General features: G+C 37.0%; 2 long non-coding RNA genes across 2 annotated transcripts; both read left to right on the forward strand.

Moving 5' to 3' along the window:
* Nucleotides 1-12,693: 12,693 nt before the first annotated feature.
* Nucleotides 12,694-14,082, forward strand: LOC118487651. The gene is made up of 3 exons (XR_004882422.1): nt 12,694-12,753; nt 13,154-13,261; nt 13,822-14,082. It is a non-coding gene; the product is annotated as an uncharacterized LOC118487651 (long non-coding RNA).
* Nucleotides 14,083-16,075: 1,993 nt separating this feature from the next.
* Nucleotides 16,076-16,975, forward strand: LOC110909910. The gene is made up of 3 exons (XR_002575716.2): nt 16,076-16,321; nt 16,710-16,819; nt 16,945-16,975. It is a non-coding gene; the product is annotated as an uncharacterized LOC110909910 (long non-coding RNA).
* The last annotated feature ends 2,879 nt before the right edge of the window (nt 16,976-19,854 follow it).

Genomic DNA, 19,854 nt, shown 5'->3' on the forward strand with positions numbered 1-19,854 from the left:
CAGACCCGAAGCTTTGTAATGCTAAAATATACTCACTAGAATATGTGGTAAAAATTTCATGAAGTTTCGTTATCGTATGAGAAAGTTATGGCCAAAACCGTACTTGAGGGGTTAAAAGCGTCAACGTCGAATTTCATGGCTTTTCGGGTGAGCGCAAAGTTAACCGAGGACATTACCATGTTGGTAAATGTCCCAAGGTTCTTAAAAACCAAGTTTGAGGGTTTACGAGTCAAAATAAATAGCCAAAACCTCGCGAGCAAAGGACAGGGACCAAAACTGCAACAAATGAAACATGTTTGGGCCTGCAGACCCCAGGCGGCCCGCCTGGGCTGCCTTAAGCGGGCCGCATGCCCCTGCCAGTGACTGAAATTCGCGAATTTTTGCATTTTGGTCTAATTTTTGAGTTGATAACAGCTAAGAGCACCTCCCATTTGCACCAATCAAAGGACATGCATGTTGGGACACCTGGAGACCTCTCATAACTCCTGAATTCCCCATTTAATCTGATCAAAGCTTCACATTTTGGGGGTCTTGTGTTAGTAACAAGAACATCACAAACTTGCAAGAACTCACAAAGCATTCCAGGAGCAATCTGATCGACAAGGCAACTTCCAAGTGTTATTTAGGCTGCATTAGGACCTTTGTAAGCATTCATATCATTCTCTAATTCGTTCTAGCTTTGATTAGTAGCCAAAAGTCAAACCGTTGTTCATATAGTTTGACTTTTCGATTAAACGAGTTTGGCTCTGTCGTTTCTCAAATTGAAACCACTTATAAGTTGGTATTTATGTGGGAAACAAACCCTCAAAAGGGTATTCTCTGATTCCCACTCTAAGCATGCTATTTGTCGAGTCAAAGTTGTTCTTAAAAAGTCAACAGAAATCGTTTTTGTGAAATATAGCATAAATGGTAATGTAGATGACATGCAATCAGTTTGATCATCAAAAATAACTTTATAATGAATATAAGAATATGTTTTATCATGATCAACTCGACAATCTTTAGTATAAACTCGGATCGGAACCGAAAGTCTTATAAAACGACTTTTTCGTTGACTCTCGATTCGGATCCATGCATGCATGTTTGAGATCTGTATTGGAGTTTATTTTTGACAAATTTTGTTTAAGTGTAACTCTCTGGAATTTTTGCAACTTGAGTCTATGTTTAACCGATTCATATGCATGCTTCCGATTATGCTTAAAAGTTGACTATTTTGCCCTTTTTGATATAAAACGTGATTTTTGGAAAAGTGAAAGAGTAGAAATCTTTATTACTAATTTATAAACTTGCACCGAAAATTTGAGATCAGTTGGTGGTCCAGATTTTGAGTTATGGCCGATATCGTAAAACTATATCTTTATGTTAAATAAACGGCGCATTTAGCGTATAACCTATTTAAGGCCACTTTCTGATATAAAACTTTTTACCCACTGATGTTATATAATATTTTGGGATTTTTGATGATTTTTATTTAATTTTTGGCTGATCGTATCATAGGTCGCTAAGTCGATTCGGTTAAGGCCGGTTTTGACCGTTTAAGCCATAAAATGAGTTTTATAAATCCTTTTGACCCCAAACCTTTTTCTACTGATTTTATTTGTTAAATAAATTATTTTGAGCATTCGGGAAATATAAAAATCTCAGCTTTCTTTTAAAAACCCGGAAACGGCTCTAAATCGCATTTTAAGCGTTTTTAGCGCGTGGTAAGCGTTATACTCATATTAAACATATAAGATTCATACCTACTGATGTATTTAGCATATTTTCATATAATAACAGTAAGTCTAAGTTTATGAACCCAGATTTCCAGTCTTGACATTTTTAGCCCTTGTGAAATTACTAAAATACCCCTATGGTGCATAGTTTGATTTTAAATGATAAGTTTTGTATACGGGTCATACCCTACTGATATAATATGTCAAATTAAGTATATTCACTATATAAATCAGACCTGTAACTCAGATTTCCAATCTAACTCTTTTATAATCCTTTAAATGACCGAAATGCCCTTATGAGGCATAAATTGGGTTTAAATCTATTCGGGGCATAATAGAACATAACTTGCTGATATTATATTATATTTAAAGCATATTATCTCAGGGAACTTGCATATGACTCTTTTGCCTACCCGTAACGCTCTTTAGCGCTCGGTTCGGTTTACGTAACTAGTTTGCGTAAATTGACCGAAACGGGTCAAACGTTATCATTTTTGTCTCAAAATCCAGAATGTATTTAGTATACCCATATTATACAAGTATTCAAACTTGTCGGGTCTAAAACACATTCTATCCGGTCTTTCGCTTAATCGTGCGCTTGTACCGTATCATCCTTAAAACTAACCGGTCTAAGCTTAGGCTTAAATAAAGACCCGTTAGGAATCTAATAGGTTATTATAAACCTCTGTTCCAGAATAGGAGACCCAGTAAAAGCTATCTGTACTTGCTTGGTGGTATACGGCTGAGATTGAATTTATATTTAGCTCAGGTAAATACATTTTGACTTATTTTCCCTATACGGGCTTGGGGTACGGTATATAGAATACCGCTTGATAGAGCGTACAAATCCTGCACCCTTGGGTGTCCAGTTGGAATAATTTGATCGGCTCGTTTAAATAGTCTTGTTTTACTTTAAGCATTTGGGGGGTTATTGACCGTGTCCCGGATATCCTTAGCATTATCTTACGAGATGGCCACGACCAGAGAACGGGGTGTAGGCGTACACCCGTCGTGTATAACTCTTTAAAGTGGTGTGTCTATTAATCTTTAACCCGGACAGAAGATCCCGGGCTACCAAACGTACGAGTAGCATGTAATTCGTTCACAAGTTTATACTGCATAATTATCCCAAGTTATAAAAATGTTTTATGCCATGTGCATTTAAATAAATTTTCAATCATTTTCAAAATGAGTTAGTTAATTTGTATTTACCAGTGTAAACTGACGTATTTTCCCAAAAGGTTAAGTGCAGGTACTACACGTACTAGGCTGGCTGTCTCCTAGAGCGTCCACAATAGTCTCGCAAGCTCGGACGACAATAACTGTTGAACAATTATCTTATTTTATTTGATCCGCCTGTGGATCCGTTTCAACTACTCGTGATATTTATTATTACATTGTATTTAAAGTTGAAATGAATCTATTCTGCTTCTGCTGTGCATTATTATATTGTGTTGTTTGTCTATGATGATGCCAACTACGTCACCATACCCCACACCGGGCCCACCGGTGACACGTGGAGAATCGGGGGTGTGACAGGTTGGTATCAGAGCCAACGCTGAGTGAATTAAACACTATCCTAATGTGTTTAATCTCAGTGACACAATTGCACATACTTGAGTCTAGACTTAACATATGAATACACCCGATTCTAATCTGGAATGTATTGCTTCCAATCATTTTATATATTGGATACGTCGCCAAGCGAAGGAGCTGTAATAGGAGATCTCCACACCCGGAGCCCCGAGATGCTGAACTTCGTACCGCGGCTAAAATAAAACAAACATCCAAGGAGAAAGCATTCAGAAATAAGAGGAAGAAGAAACTCCTTTTACTGAAGATCGTTTCCTTAAAAGTCTTTATAACGATATTTATCTTTTGGTCCCTTTGAGAACAACATCATTCCTTTTAAGTCCCTTTTAGGGCAACTCAGTATTTTTATAATCATTAGAATGCTTTATCAAAATTTCATTTATTCAATATATAAGCATATAATATATGAAATAAATTAAAGTAACAATCCTTTTGCAAGATCTACCATTATTATAAAATGGCAAAATCTAAAAGGACAAGACCTAGCCTCGTGTCATATTAAGACCCGACCAAGATGGCAGTTCCTCAATTTAGATTCAGATCTTCATTAACATCTCAACTTAGGATTGTTCTGCGTTTAATATTAAAAGAGAATCTTCGGGGTAAAGCCTAGCCACGAGTTATTATAGACATGGCCAAGATGGTAGAACCTGTCCAAAAGATTCCAAAAGTTTGGTTAACATCTGAAAGTATGTTAACATGCTGGGCAAATTGTGATGCAGTATAAATCACACAGGCCGAATTTGAAAATTGGGATTTATTTAAAATTCCCTGCAAGTAAAATAGCCATCCATTAAGGATGAAGTGCCTACGGGTAATGAATTTGAAAATTGGGATTTATTTAAAAATTCCCTGCAAGTAAAATAGCCATCCATTAAGGATGAAGTGCCTACGGGTAATGAATTTGAAAATTGGGATTTATTTAAAAATTCCCTGTAAGTAAAATAGCCATCCATCAAGGATGAAGTGCCTACGGGTAATAAATAACGTCCTCTGGGACTAAGAGACAGTAGAAGTCTGCAACTCACTGTCAAGAAGGGTAATGAACTGTAACTCAGACCCAAATACCTCGATTCTGTGGAAATCCTGGTTATAAATTAAACTTGTCTATGTGACTAGGCTTTTTGTGCCATAGTTATATTTTAAATAATTTAGGATAATTATAATGAAAATCCTGAATAAAATAGATATCCTTCTTTTCCTGCCAGTATAAATATTAAAAGAGTCTCAAAGGGTATAACCTAGCTTGAATGTCGTTAGAGACCTGGCTAAGATGGTAAGACCTGTTTAAAGAGATTAAGATCCTTGTTAAACACTTGAAAACGTGTTAACACTCCCGACAACAGTAATGCGATAAAATCGCGATTGTCACCTTTATATTAGGAACTTCCAAACCCCTTAATTAGCCTATATGATCAATAGGAATCATGGCTAATAAACGTCGAACATGATATACACATCTAAACATCCACCTGGGATGTATACCTGCGGGCAAGGATGCATACATGAAAACGATAGTTTTATTTCATAAACTTCTTGTCAAGACAATGAATTATGAAAATTTCCGATCCAAAGGAATCATTGATTATGTTTTAAAATTTCCCTAGTGACAAGGCATCTGTTCCATCGAAAAGTCCTATGGAACAAACCGTTGTGCTATATAAGATGTCACTATGACATTGACAGTCGTGACTTATGTCCCCTGTCTAGCAAGTATAAAGGATCTTATTCCATTTAAACGCCAAAGATGGTTTATTTAAAAACCTAGGCAAAACATGATCACATAAACTTAATACTATCTATTGGCCTATATGGTTTGTTTGCACCATGGCTATTTAAATTATCAAGTTCGACAATTCCCTATAATTAAGTAAGCTATTACTTCTTGGTTTGTAGCCTTCGAAGCATCATCATGGCCGACCCCTCTGAAACTCCCAATCATCCAGTTAATCAGAATGATGATGCAAGACTGAATTTAACGGGCACCGAGTTACAGGCTATGATAGATATGGCTGTAAACAACGCTGTGGACCGTGCATTGAAGGAACACAAGCGAAAGTCCGATGACACCCCGAGTAAGGGCTGTAAAAAGGGTAAGGCCAGTTCAAACTATAGCCAGTTCAAGCCAAGGGAGGCAAAACCCGAGTGTAAAACCTGCGGGAAGAAGCACTTTGGAAAGTGTTTCTATGAGCAGACCAAGGGATGTGTCATCTGTAAAGAGGTGAATCCCGAGACCCATGAATGCAAGGACTCAAAAGACAACCGGCAGTTAGATAAAAAGCCAAATGCAAAACCTGTAAGAAAGACCACCTCGGGAAATGCAGATTTAAATCCCGACCTTTATCCTGTGGAATCTGCAAGACCAAGGAGCATAAGACCTTGGATTGTCCGAAGTTGGGAGACGCAACCTGCTATGGTTGCAAAGAAATAGGGCACATCAAAACTAACTGCCCGAATAAAACCAAGAAGCCTGGGGAGACTAAGAAGAACAACGCTGGAAACTCTCAAATGGATGCTCAAGAAGCTAATCAGGATGCCAATATCGCATCAGGTAATTCCTTTATCAATAACGCGCATACTAGAGTATTACTTAATTGAGGTTCAGATAAGTCTTTTGTAGACAATGGATTTTATAAATCTTTAAATCTGCCTGTTGAAAACTCTAAGCGTTAAGCATAAAGTAGGATCGGCCAATGGTACCCCAGAAACTGTTCAGCAATATCATATGGATATATCCGTTAGGAACCATTCTTATCCTCTGTCTTTGTTTCCGCAATATAAGGGACTCGATATAATAATAGTAATGGATTGGTAATCCTGTAACCAAATCTATAGTCGAGGTAATGAGAAGCAAGTAGTTAACAAGATTTTTATGTTAAGCCCTTGGCAATTCAAGGAAGACTCATGGTAAGGACTGCCTGAGCACTTGTTGAATCTGGTATTCAATACCAAAGTTGCGAGTAGGAAAAACTCATATAAGGCAAACAACAGTCGCAATGCTAGAGATGCGACAAATGTTATCGGTGCATCGAGAGTAAACCTCAATATCAATGGAGTTAACCTCCAAATCGGTAATTAACGCAGCCATTGGAAAGGCTGGGAGAAGAGCCATGAAAAGGATCGAGGAGCTGAATATTGTTTGCTGTTTGCTCTAAAACACATGTCGCTGCTCATGAGAAGAACTTTATTCGCGCTTCAAATGCGAAGAATGAACTCAGTAAAACCATAAATGGCAAGGAGCCCATTCTTTTGGATGTACTTAAAAGTACTTCGTCTCGGGGAAGTCCAGAGACTTCAATGAGTAAAAGGGGCCATTGATTGCAAGGAATTGTTGAAAGAAGTAGAAACCATTAGGTATAACAGTGGTTATGCTGGAGAGCACGCGGTAAGGTGTGCGTCCCAATCATTCGGTGGTAATACCCTTGATTTGTGAGGACACTAATGGAGTCCCCTTATACAGTATGGGATGGTCCAAATTTTAAGGACCTTATTAGAAAAACTTGGTTTCCACTTTGCAAAGTGGAAAGGATGGAATAAGAATTTTCCGACCCCCATAAGAGCTATAAACTATCGGCAGTAGGTTGCAAACATTGATTCATTGGTTGAAATAGTGCTCTTATTCGGTTAACCTAGAATTTAAGCATAATGCACTATATATATATATATATATATATATATATATATATCATGATTTAGCATCAACAATAAGAGGGCACATTAAGGTTTCAAAGCCTGCTTACTATGAATCCATTATGGATCCACCTCAGCTACTCGTGTTATATAGATTTAGAAATAACCAGTCAAAGCTAAGACTGCCCCGAAATTGTTAAAGATTCTGCAGCTGAGTATAAAAGGATTAAGAATAGAGGCGTTTAACCCTCCTGATAAATGATTAGAGGCAGTTCGCATTAATAAAGATATTAGATAAATCCCCTATTGTGATTTTTAGTATAAAAAAAATTTCGTTTGGGTTCAGGATCTGATAAGTTTCTCATAAAACCATAAGCTTAGCAAACTTTTAGGAAATATCCCGTAATAACTTCAGATATTAAGTGTAAGGTAAAACTTACAAGCAAGATCGTAAGAACCATTTCTCCTGTTCTCATCAGAAACCTTCAGCCGTAAAATTTTGAAGTACCTTCTCTATAAAGGAGGTGCGTCGGCATATACAGTTGATATCTCCTTGATCTCAATCGATTACGAATACCAGATGGTATGATAAAAGCACCATATGGGGATTTGTGTATCTTAACATGTTCCATAGATTGCTTCCATGCCTGATCAGTATGGAGGTTTAATGCATGGGACCACAAAGATATCCTGATGGTCATATGGTACTAAAGTCAACTAATGGTATTCAAAGAAGATATCCAGAATGGAAGTTTTCATGCAAATGTTCCCGATTAAGGAAATTCGTGGACTTATAACATAAATGTGTCATTTATATGACTCGAGCAATGATGGATGAACTGGAGTCTGAGATTCGGAAAATCTCTGTAACCTCATTGTATCTTGACTTCCCTGTTTACCTCCTGAGAGGCAGGTAGAATTAAGATTTCTATACCCCATTTAAGGTTGTATCTTTATGAATCCCCAAGTCGGCTAGTACCATCATTGGATAATTCGAATCCCCAATTAAGTAAGTTTTAAAATAAAGGATTCATATAGCCTGACTCGATATCCTAAAGAAATCGGTATCGTTAATTAAGAAAGACGGTTCATTTTGCTTATGCATGAAATACCGCAACCCAAAATAGGCAACAATTAAGAATTTCCATCAGCCGCCCAGGATCGTCGATTTATTCGACTGTCTGAAGGATTAACTATCCCTTAAGATTAGTTTTAAAGTAATGGTTGGAATAATCATTTCACATTTAAGATAAGCTTTTCTATAATAATTGATGTATAAGTATCAAGGCTGCTCCTTTGGAGACCTTGCTTAGATGGAATGTTGACTATCTATGGTTAAATAGAAGATTGGTACGTCCAATCATCCGGTCTGATAGTTGCCTTGGAAACAACGAATAAGATTGGGCAAATCCATGATCATCTGTAAGATTTCCAGTTTTGGCAGAAAAATCAAAGATTTATGAAAATAGCAACCCTCCTAAGTCCTTGTTAAGAAATAAGGTCCATCAAAGACATCACTCTGGAAGGGTGTGCCAAATTAATAAGTATCAGGCTAGTTAAGCTCTGATTATATATAAAAATCATTCGAAGGAATCGAATGTATCATAGGTCATATAACTTATGAGCTAAAGCCTATTTAAGGAGCTTAGTGGAGCTCGCAATGTATTACACCCTAAGGGTTAAAGGATATGTTTCGCCAATAAGTCAAGAAGCACTATCACATAACGGTTGGAAGACTTGTGATATAATAATAAACCTGTATCGAATGCGGATCCAAGACGCAAAGATTTTCACTTCGAAGTAGGCGATAAAGTGTTACTTAAGGTATCGCCCTGGAAGGGGGTGATGCGATTTGGTAAGAAAGGCAAGCTAAGCCCAAGATACAAAGGATCTTTCGAGACTGTCGAACATGTCGGGTCAGTTGCTTATAAGTTAAACTTGCCTGAAGAACTTAGCGCAATTCATAAGGTGTTCCACACCTGTAATCTGAAGAAGTGTTTCGCTGATAAATCACTGGTTATACCGCATACAGATATACACATAGATGAGAGTTTGAAGTTCGTGGAAAAACCATTGTCGATCGAGGATCGACAGGCGAAGAAGCTTCGAGGGAAGCATGTGCCTATTGTTAAGGTCAAATGGGATGCCCGTAGAGGTCCCGAATATACGTGGGAAGTGGAATCCACGATGAAAGAGAAATACCCTCATTTGTATCAGTAAATCTCGAGGTCGAGATTTCTTTTAAGGGGGTGAGGATGTAACACCTCGAAAATTTACGCCCAATAATGCATGGACACGTGTCATAGACTTCCGGTATGTGAAAATATACTTTAGGGGGACTAAAGTTGGCAAACAGTGAAAACTATGGAACGTAAGGGTCCAAAGTGTCAACAATGGATAAATAGACTCTATGATAACCCTACATAATGTTTATAACCCTAAACGGATGGATCATGGATCATACGAAGCGGAAAATGCACGAAAGTGAGGAATTACAAACTGCAGGGGCTAAAAGTGTCAACATGTTGAATTTATACCTCTGAGTGAACTTTTGGCAGACCCGAAGCTTTGTAATGCTAAAATATACTCACTAGAATATGTGGTAAAAATTTCATGAAGTTTCGTTATCGTATGAGAAAGTTATGGCCAAAACCGTACTTGAGGGGTTAAAAGCGTCAACGTCGAATTTCATGGCTTTTCGGGTGAGCGCAAAGTTAACCGAGGACATTACCATGTTGGTAAATGTCCCAAGGTTCTTAAAAACCAAGTTTGAGGGTTTACGAGTCAAAATAAATAGCCAAAACCTCGCGAGCAAAGGACAGGGACCAAAACTGCAACAAATGAAACATGTTTGGGCCTGCAGACCCCAGGCGGCCCGCCTGGGCTGCCTTAAGCGGGCCGCATGCCCCTGCCAGTGACTGAAATTCGCGAATTTTTGCATTTTGGTCCAATTTTTGAGTTGATAACAGCTAAGAGCACCTCCCATTTGCACCAATCAAAGGACATGCATGTTGGGACACCTGGAGACCTCTCATAACTCCTGAATTCCCCATTTAATATGATCAAAGCTTCACATTTTGGGGGTCTTGTGTTAGTAACAAGAACATCACAAACTTGCAAGAACTCACAAAGCATTCCAGGAGCAATCTGATCGACAAGGCAACTTCCAAGTGTTATTTAGGCTGCATTAGGACCTTTGTAAGCATTCATATCATTCTCTAATTCGTTCTAGCTTTGATTAGTAGCCAAAAGTCAAACCGTTGTTCATATAGTTTGACTTTTCGATTAAACGAGTTTGGCTCTGTCGTTTCTCAAATTGAAACCACTTATAAGTTGGTATTTATGTGGGAAACAAACCCTCAAAAGGGTATTCTCTGATTCCCACTCTAAGCATGCTATTTGTCGAGTCAAAGTTGTTCTTAAAAAGTCAACAGAAATCGTTTTTGTGAAATATAGCATAAATGGTAATGTAGATGACATGCAATCAGTTTGATCATCAAAAATAACTTTATAATGAATATAAGAATATGTTTTATCATGATCAACTCGACAATCTTTAGTATAAACTCGGATCGGAACCGAAAGTCTTATAAAACGACTTTTTCGTTGACTCTCGATTCGGATCCATGCATACATGTTTGAGATCTGTATTGGAGTTTATTTTTGACAAATTTTGTTTAAGTGTAACTCTCTGGAATTTTTGCAACTTGAGTCTATGTTTAACCGATTCATATGCATGCTTCCGATTATGCTTAAAAGTTGACTATTTTGCCCTTTTTGATATAAAACGTGATTTTTGGAAAAGTGAAAGAGTAGAAATCTTTATTACTAATTTATAAACTTGCACCGAAAATTTGAGATCAGTTGGTGGTCCAGATTTTGAGTTATGGCCGATATCGTAAAACTATATCTTTATGTTAAATAAACGGCGCATTTAGCGTATAACCTATTTAAGGCCACTTTCTGATATAAAACTTTTTACCCACTGATGTTATATAATATTTTGGGATTTTTGATGATTTTTATTTAATTTTTGGCTGATCGTATCATAGGTCGCTAAGTCGATTCGGTTAAGGCCGGTTTTGACCGTTTAAGCCATAAAATGAGTTTTATAAATCCTTTTGACCCCAAACCTTTTTCTACTGATTTTATTTGTTAAATAAATTATTTTGAGCATTCGGGAAATATAAAAATCTCAGCTTTCTTTTAAAAACCCGGAAACGGCTCTAAATCGCATTTTAAGCGTTTTTAGCGCGTGGTAAGCGTTATACTCATATTAAACATATAAGATTCATACCTACTGATGTATTTAGCATATTTTCATATAATAACAGTAAGTCTAAGTTTATGAACCCAGATTTCCAGTCTTGACATTTTTAGCCCTTGTGAAATTACTAAAATACCCCTATGGTGCATAGTTTGATTTTAAATGATAAGTTTTGTATACGGGTCATACCCTACTGATATAATATGTCAAATTAAGTATATTCACTGTATAAATCAGACCTGTAACTCAGATTTCCAATCTAACTCTTTTATAATCCTTTAAATGACCGAAATGCCCTTATGAGGCATAAATTGGGTTTAAATCTATTCGGGGCATAATAGAACATAACTTGCTGATATTATATTATATTTAAAGCATATTATCTCAGGGAACTTGCATATGACTCTTTTGCCTACCCGTAACGCTCTTTAGCGCTCGGTTCGGTTTACGTAACTAGTTTGCGTAAATTGACCGAAACGGGTCAAACGTTATCATTTTTGTCTCAAAATCCAGAATGTATTTAGTATACCCATATTATACAAGTATTCAAACTTGTCGGGTCTAAAACACATTCTATCCGGTCTTTCGCTTAATCGTGCGCTTGTACCGTATCGTCCTTAAAACTAACCGGTCTAAGCTTAGGCTTAAATAAAGACCCGTTAGGAATCTAATAGGTCCTTATAAACCTCTATTCCAGAATAGGAGACCCAGTAAAAGCTATCTGTACTTGCTTGGTGGTATACGGCTGAGATTGAATTTATATTTAGCTCAGGTAAATACATTTTGACTTATTTTCCCTATACGGGCTTGGGGTACGGTATATCGAATACCGCTTGATCGAGCGTACAAATCCTGCACCCTTGGGTGTCCAGTTGGAATAATTTGATCGGCTCGTTTAAACAGTCTTGTTTTACTTTAAGCATTTGGGGGGTTATTGACCGTGTCCCGTATATCCTTGGCATTATCTTACGAGATGGCCACGACCAGAGCACGGGGTGTAGGCGTACACCCGTCGTGTATAACTCTTTAAAGTGGTGTGTCTATTAATCTTTAACCCGGACAGAAGATCCCGGGCTACCAAACGTACGAGTAGCATGTAATTCGTTCACAAGTTTATACTGCATAATTATCCCAACTTATAAAAATGTTTTATGCCATGTGCATTTAAATAAATTTTCAATCATTTTCAAAATGAGTCAGTTAATTTGTATTTACCAGTGTAAACTGACGTATTTTCCCAAAAGGTTAAGTGCAGGTACTACACGTACTAGGCTGGCTGTCTCCTAGAGCGTCCACAATAGTCTCGCAAGCTCGGACGACAATAACTGTTGAACAATTATCTTATTTTATTTGATCCGCCTGTGGATCCGTTTCAACTACTCGTGATATTTATTATTACATTGTATTTAAAGTTGAAATGAATCTATTCTGCTTCCGCTGTGCATTATTATATTGTGTTGTTTGTCTATGATGATGCCAACTACGTCACCATACCCCACACCGGGCCCACCGGTGACACGTGGAGAATCGGGGTGTGACAGCCGTAATGTACGTTAACCTTCCTCTCTCTCCCTCTCTCTCTCTCTCTCTATATATATATATATATATATATATATATATATATATATCTAAATAGTTGTAATTACTAATTATAAGTTATGAAAAAATATCAAAATTATATATAAAAAGTAATTATAATTTAATATAAAAAGTTATAATTAACAAACAACCGAAACTTGAGCCGATCTTGAACTTGAAAAATTATCTACGAGCCAACCTCGAGCTCGAGCATTCATAAGTTAAACGACCTCGAGCTTATACTCGTAAGTAGACTGTTATTAATGCTCACGTTCATCTCATTGTCAGGTGGTTGTAATTTTGCGTTATTAACGCGTCGCCACCTCACTTTATTATGTTTATTGATGTTTTATGTCTCTACTACCTTCAGGTGAATATGAGCATAGCAATACTACCAATGTCAAAGGAGTTTAATTGGAACAGTGCTACCGTGGGTCTAATTCAATCTTCTTTCTTCTGGGGCTATTTGCTCACTCAGGTTGGTTTTGCTCTTTAACAAGTTTGAGATAAAGTGGTTGTTCTTGTAGGTGATCAGTTGTTTCTAAATTGTGGTAGTCTTTTTTTTTTTTTTTTTTATCACAAAGTTTATTATATGTTTTGGCATCCTTGCAAGGAATCACAAAATATGAACAAATCTTTTTCCCATGCAAGGAATCACAAAATATGGACTTATTTTTGGATTTTTAGTTGATTTTGATGATTAATTATAATTTTATATGCTCAAAGAAGCTGAACCACAAAAACATAAGACTTCGTTTCGAGTTTTTTTATCCGTGCTCGAGTAGCTCCGCTCATTTTCACCCCTACTAGCAACTAGCATTTAATTTTTCCTAGATCATTTACTGAGTCTTAACTTAAGGCCCCTATATGATATATTATAATATATTGTGGATAGTATTGGAAGTAAACTATCCACAAAGTGTGTTTACTATATATTTGCATTAATTGCTTATACATTCTGTTGTTATTTTTACCCATTTAGTGAGTAATAATGGAGTTCCATGTTCTGTTTCATGGCAACTGGTCGACGATTAACAGGTGGGCAGTTAGAGGAGGTGTGTTAGACCGCGATTAACCGGGCTTTTAAGAAGATGGATGAGATTGTTAGAAGTATTATTAAACTATAGATATGTTTTATATTTATTCGAACTTATATGTAGTTATGATATGTATTCGGATGATAACTTATGTATATTTAGGATGATAAGCGGGTGATGATTTAAAAAAACAACTGCCGGAGCAGTTACCGCCAAAATTAACCGCCAAAATGATGATATATATAGTTGATTGCCGGCAATTATTCCGGTTATCAAGACAGTTTCATATAACCGAAATTGTCCACAAAATCCATTCGTTTTTCTGCACACCTTGCATTGTTTATTTTCTGCACAATAACACAACATAATCATGTCTGTGAATTCATCCAAACCTTCCGCTGCATTTGAACCGGTTTTACAACGTAGTGGTATCTGAGCCACTACAAGAAACAATGCAGAAATCAAACCGAGTGCAACCACCATGCCTTGTCAACACTGCGTTGATGAGAAAAACGAAAAAGATAGATGAATCCCTCGTGTAAGACTATGCTACTACTGCCATTTACCGGGGCATCAAATTTACATGTGTAAGGCCAAGGAAAACGACGAAGCGACGCAACTGATCAAACAGGCAATCAACACGGGAATCAGAAGACAAGAAGATGATGTTCACTGCCAGAATGAAATGATTGTCACCGGGACTGAGGGTGGACAATGGGGAGAAATCTGGTACGTAAATCCGACGTTTAAACATCATTTCGCGGGTAATCTTAATTTTTTCAAAAGGGTAAAACACATGATGGGTGTTGAAACAAGATCAGGAATGAATAATTTCCCGTTCATACGAGGGGTGGGATCGGTGGAAATGAAAACTGGGAATGATACACTGCGAATCCACAGTGTTTTCTATTCACCGGAAATTGATCGGAATGTTCTTAGCCTTGATCAATTAACACTTCAAGGTTTTACGGTCAGAAAATCCAGTGATATGTGTAAAATATTTCCCATGTTTTCATCTCCGGAAGTGAATTCGGTAAACGAAGCGAGTGGATTAACAAAAGAGGAAGAATTGGGTTTAAGTGAGAAACAAAGGCTGCAAGATCTGTGTTTGGTAGATGATGAATTCAAAGATAACTATTTGAATTCTTATTTTGAAACTTTAAATGTTTCGAATGATGATGAGAGTGATTGGAGTCGGATGATCATATGAGCATTAGAATTTCATAACTTTGCGGATTGCAAAGCATTGCTAGATATGATTGATGACCGAGATTATGTATTCAAGTACAAGTATGATCTTGAAAAGAAGTTTGAAGATATGGTGCGACGGTTTCTGAATGATTACATGGGAATAACTTCGAGACCAGTTCCTCCATATTCTCCGAACAAAAGAAGGATTGATCTGTTAAGCCTGTATGTGTTGGTGGCGAGAGACGGCGGCTACCGGGATGTTACCACTGAGAATATATGGCCGATTATAGCGAAGGACTAAGGATTTGACTACCAAGACGGAGATTACATGAGGATTATTTATGCCATGTATCTCGACGTCTTGGAATATTACTACAGGTTTAAATCAGTGCAAGAAAAGGTGTATGATAAGGAAATGGTGAACGAGGAAGCTGGTCCCTCTCAAGGCTGCCACAGGAGAATGAGAAGTACAGGTGATATTCATGATGATGATGATTCGGCTCAATATGCTCTCTTCGCCGGGAACGGATGGGAAGACAAATGGAATCTACAAAAGAAGAGGAAGCGTTTCAACTTCAATCACATGAGGAAAACTGTTGAAGATGCAAATCCGAGTGTCATGCAGCAAGCTTCAAAACATAACTAAAGTTTAAGGGGGGTTATGTTAGAAGTATTATTAAACTTTAGATATGTTTTATATTTATTCGAACTTATATGTAGTTATGATATGTATTCGGATGATAACTTATGTATATTTAGGATGATAAGCGGGTGATGATTTAAAAAAAATTGCCGGAGCAGTTACCCGCTAAAATTAACCGCCAAAATGATGATATATATAGTTGATTGCCGGCAATTATTCCGGTTATCAAGACAGTTTCATATAACCGAAATTGTCCACAAAATCCATTCGTTTTTCTGCACACCTTGCATTGTTTATTTTCTGCACAATCACACAACATAATCATGTCTGTGAATTCATCCAAACCTTCCGCTGCATTTGAACCGGTTTTACAACAGAAATGGAGGCTACGCTGCATAAGCACCGATTCCTTCACTTCCGACATATCGACTGTTCTCTCCATCAAAGCCGCATTACGTATGTTGGATCTGAACGTCACCCTTTATAACTGAAGTTATGTTTTTTCTTGATTTTGTTACGCTAATATGATTATTACCTGTAACATGAGATGCTTCCTGATTTACTTAGTTAACCAAGCGGGTTGAGCTATTAGCCAAGAAATTAAAGAGGCGAGTCACCCTTGCTTTTATATTGTCGAGCCAAGCAAATAGTGCGCATACTTGGCAAGGTTTGAACATTAAACATCCGCATCCCTTTATTTCTTACATTTTTCTTTATTACAAGGCAGAGGTGGCAAGATAGGCTGGTTGGATAAAGGGTTGACACATGTGTTTTTTAGTACAGATTAAAACTTGCTGGCCTTGGTTGGGTTGACCCTTAAAACTCTTTTTGTCCGTTTATTGTAAACAATAAATGCTTCGACTATTATTAAAAAAATAATTTTATCACAATAATGATCTAGATCTTATAAATAAAAAAAACTCAAATTACGGCTTTTTGACCTCTGTTACAAGGTATCGGGGAGTTGACGCTTTTAAATGTTGAGCGCTTTGTTTATATCTTTTTATCTTTACACTATTGAGCTTATTGGCTATTGATTAATGATTAATGGCCAGGCACCAACGATCGCAGTAGCAGCTTATCTAAGGATGGCAGGGAGGCCACCTGTTCTTCCTTCCAGCAACCTTTATTACTCTGAGAATTTTCTATACATGCTAGATTCAATGTATGTTACTATTCCGTGTTATTAATGATCGTTTTTTTTTTGGTTTGCAACTGCTGTGTCTCAAAATTTCTATCACTTGTATAAATTACTTTTGAACTAAGGGTTTCATTTAATAATACTTGCAGGGGTGACAAATCATATAAACCCAATCCCAGACTTGCTCGACTACTCGATATCCTCTTTATTTTACACACGGAACATGAGATGAACTGCTCCACTTTAGCAGCAAGACATCCTGAAAACACTTTCTTGTCCCCGCTTTTATTAGATACTTTTCCCAATATTTAATACGTTGCATAAATTAAATTATCACAATAGTAAACTAAATTTATGATTCAATAATGTAGTAGGTTGTATGCGTTTAAAATACACTTTGGGTAACTCTCAGCCCATTTGACCTGTTTTTTTCTCCACTAATAGAACCAAAAAATATTAATGGATGAACCTGCAAAATGAAGAAAAGTGAAATGGCTGAAATGAATAGGACTAAAGATGTTGAATGAGATTGGAACTGTTGACAATATCCCAGAGTTCATTGAAGGTGTGAAGAACAGGTCAGTTCTTTTTGTCCGATCTTGTTAGGGGTGAAAATGAGTCGAGCGGCTCGAGAAAAGCTCGAAACGAGCCGAGCTTGAGCCTAAAATAAAGCTCGTTTGTTTATTGAGCCCGAGCTTGAGCCTGACATGTGAAGCTCGTCAAGCTCGCCGAGCCTTATCGAGCCTTAGTGTAATATTAGTTTTCATTAATATTTAATAACATTTACCCCCTTCCCTTTCTAATGTTTAGTAAAAGACCCGAGCTGAGTTTATTCAAACTTTTTAAGATCCAACTTCCCTTTCTAATGACTATTTATTATCCAATGGAATAAAATATTAGAAATTCGAAATGAGTTGTGGTTCGAAATAGACATCATAACTGAATCTGATATCAGTTGGGACACCCGCCGCAACGCGTGGGCATTCCCACTAGTATAGATATATAGACAATTTTGAGAGGAACATCAGAGGCGAATATTTGTGAAGATATAATATTCCTGGGTGACGCACGAAGACAGGAGCTTTTGTGGACGAATTCTATAGATTATTTGGCAAGGATCAAGACTACGGAATCATCGGGATTGAGCGGAAAGCTTGGAGAACAAGGGATTAACAGGTTTTGCTACTCAGTTTCTCTTATTTTCTAGTTTCTTTGTTTTTATTCAATTAATTCTTGTTTGAGACCTAGTTTTATTATTTTTAAGACTATGTTCCTTGGCTAATTCTTTTAAACCGCCTAGACTACGATGAAGGGATTTGAATAAAGTTTGAACCTTTTTAGTTAATTGCATGTGTTTATGGATTAATTGTGTTTTGTAAGAGGTTTGGTTTATTAATTTGGTGTGTATGCGTACTTTAATTTGGTTCATTATTATCAATTGCTTCGTATGAATCTAGGTGGTTGTCTGCTACGTAATAGGTTCATGCTAGATCTTTGACCTTGTGTCTTTGACCTTTTGGGTGAATTGGCCAATAAACCTTAGAAGTGATAGTTAATAATTTGCTAGATTTTAGTATTCTACTAGTCGATCCTAATAGCTGGAAGGTGCAGGGCTATTGGTAGGTCTTACCCGGCGAATTGCTTTAGACAGTCTTTGGAAAAAGTCGTGCCTTAGTTTCCCCGTCGGTTTATTAGTCTATCAAGTCAAAGTAAGAAACTCAAACTACCCTAGATCTATAATTGGAAAAGAGTAGGTCAATATTAGGGGACTTACACAATAATTAGATAACTGGAAGGAAGTCTAATAACCGGTAGAATTAACGGCCTAGGTAGTGCCATAAGTTTCACCTCGAGAAGGGTTGAGGGGCTTAGTTGGTGTCTTAACAGGTTTAGTATCACAAGATCCCGGTTCCATAAAACATGTGGTTAACTTAATTGGTAAATTCTTAAAATCAATATAGGATTCTAGTCTAGGTGGTCTTCATCATAATCTAAGAAAAGTCTTCATATTAGTTCGTATTAGCATAGTTCTAGTTTAGTAATTAGTTTAATAGATTTCCTTAGATTTTCAGTACCCCCCCCCCCAAACAATTAAACAGTTTGAGTCGTGTCTGTTAGAGTCGAGTCTGTTAAAGTCTAGTTAGCGTGATTAGTAGAGTCTTGTGGGTTCGATACTCAGAGTTGCTTAGGCTATACTACATTGACCGTACACTTTCCGGTTGTGTGGTCTAGGTTTAGAGAGTCTTAGTTTATAAATTTAAAACTTAGAGAGTCTAGTTTAGGGTTTGATTTTAGTTAATTTAATTAGACCACTTTTTGCACATCAAGGTTTTGGTGCCGTTGCCGGGGACTATTTGGCGATTGCGTTTATTAGCTTTGATTATACTTAATTGAAAAATTTGTGCTACTTGTGTATAGGGGTGAGCAAATTAACCACCATAACCGATAACAGAACCATAACCGACATAACCGAACCACTAATAAACGATAACCAATATAACCAATGGTTATGGTTATGAAACTTTGTATAACCGCTCAATCGGTTATGGTTATGGTTATAAGCTTTGGTTAACCGATATAGTTGAAACCGAACCGAACTTGTAACGTTAATTTTACTAAGATAAAAGTATGTTACTAATAAAATGATCTTATGTAGATGCCATTTATTTTGATAAAGAACTAAGGTGTTATGGCCATAAGTTTTTTTGTTTGAGAATTACCTTATTAAAAAGAACCCCAAATCAGTAGTTTAACCAAAAGTTTAGTCTCCGTTATCTTCTAAAATAGGCTTAAGCTAAGTTCAAATCGTGCACAACCCTATTTATTTCAAACCTTGCTTGGTTACTTAACCAAAATTAACCAAAACCGAACCATAACCGACTTCATAACCGATTAACCGTAACCGAAGTTTGGTTATGGTTATGGTTACCAAAATTCCATAACCGAACTAGCGGTTATGGTTATGGTTAATAGTAAAAACCCAACCAAACCGACCCATACACACCCCTACTTGTATAGTTGTGTAATTTTTTTAGTTAGTTTTCTTTTATTCTCTCTAC

The sequence above is a fragment of the Helianthus annuus genome, chromosome 15, assembly GCF_002127325.2.
Source record: "Helianthus annuus cultivar XRQ/B chromosome 15, HanXRQr2.0-SUNRISE, whole genome shotgun sequence".
Lineage (NCBI taxonomy): Eukaryota > Viridiplantae > Streptophyta > Magnoliopsida > Asterales > Asteraceae > Helianthus > Helianthus annuus.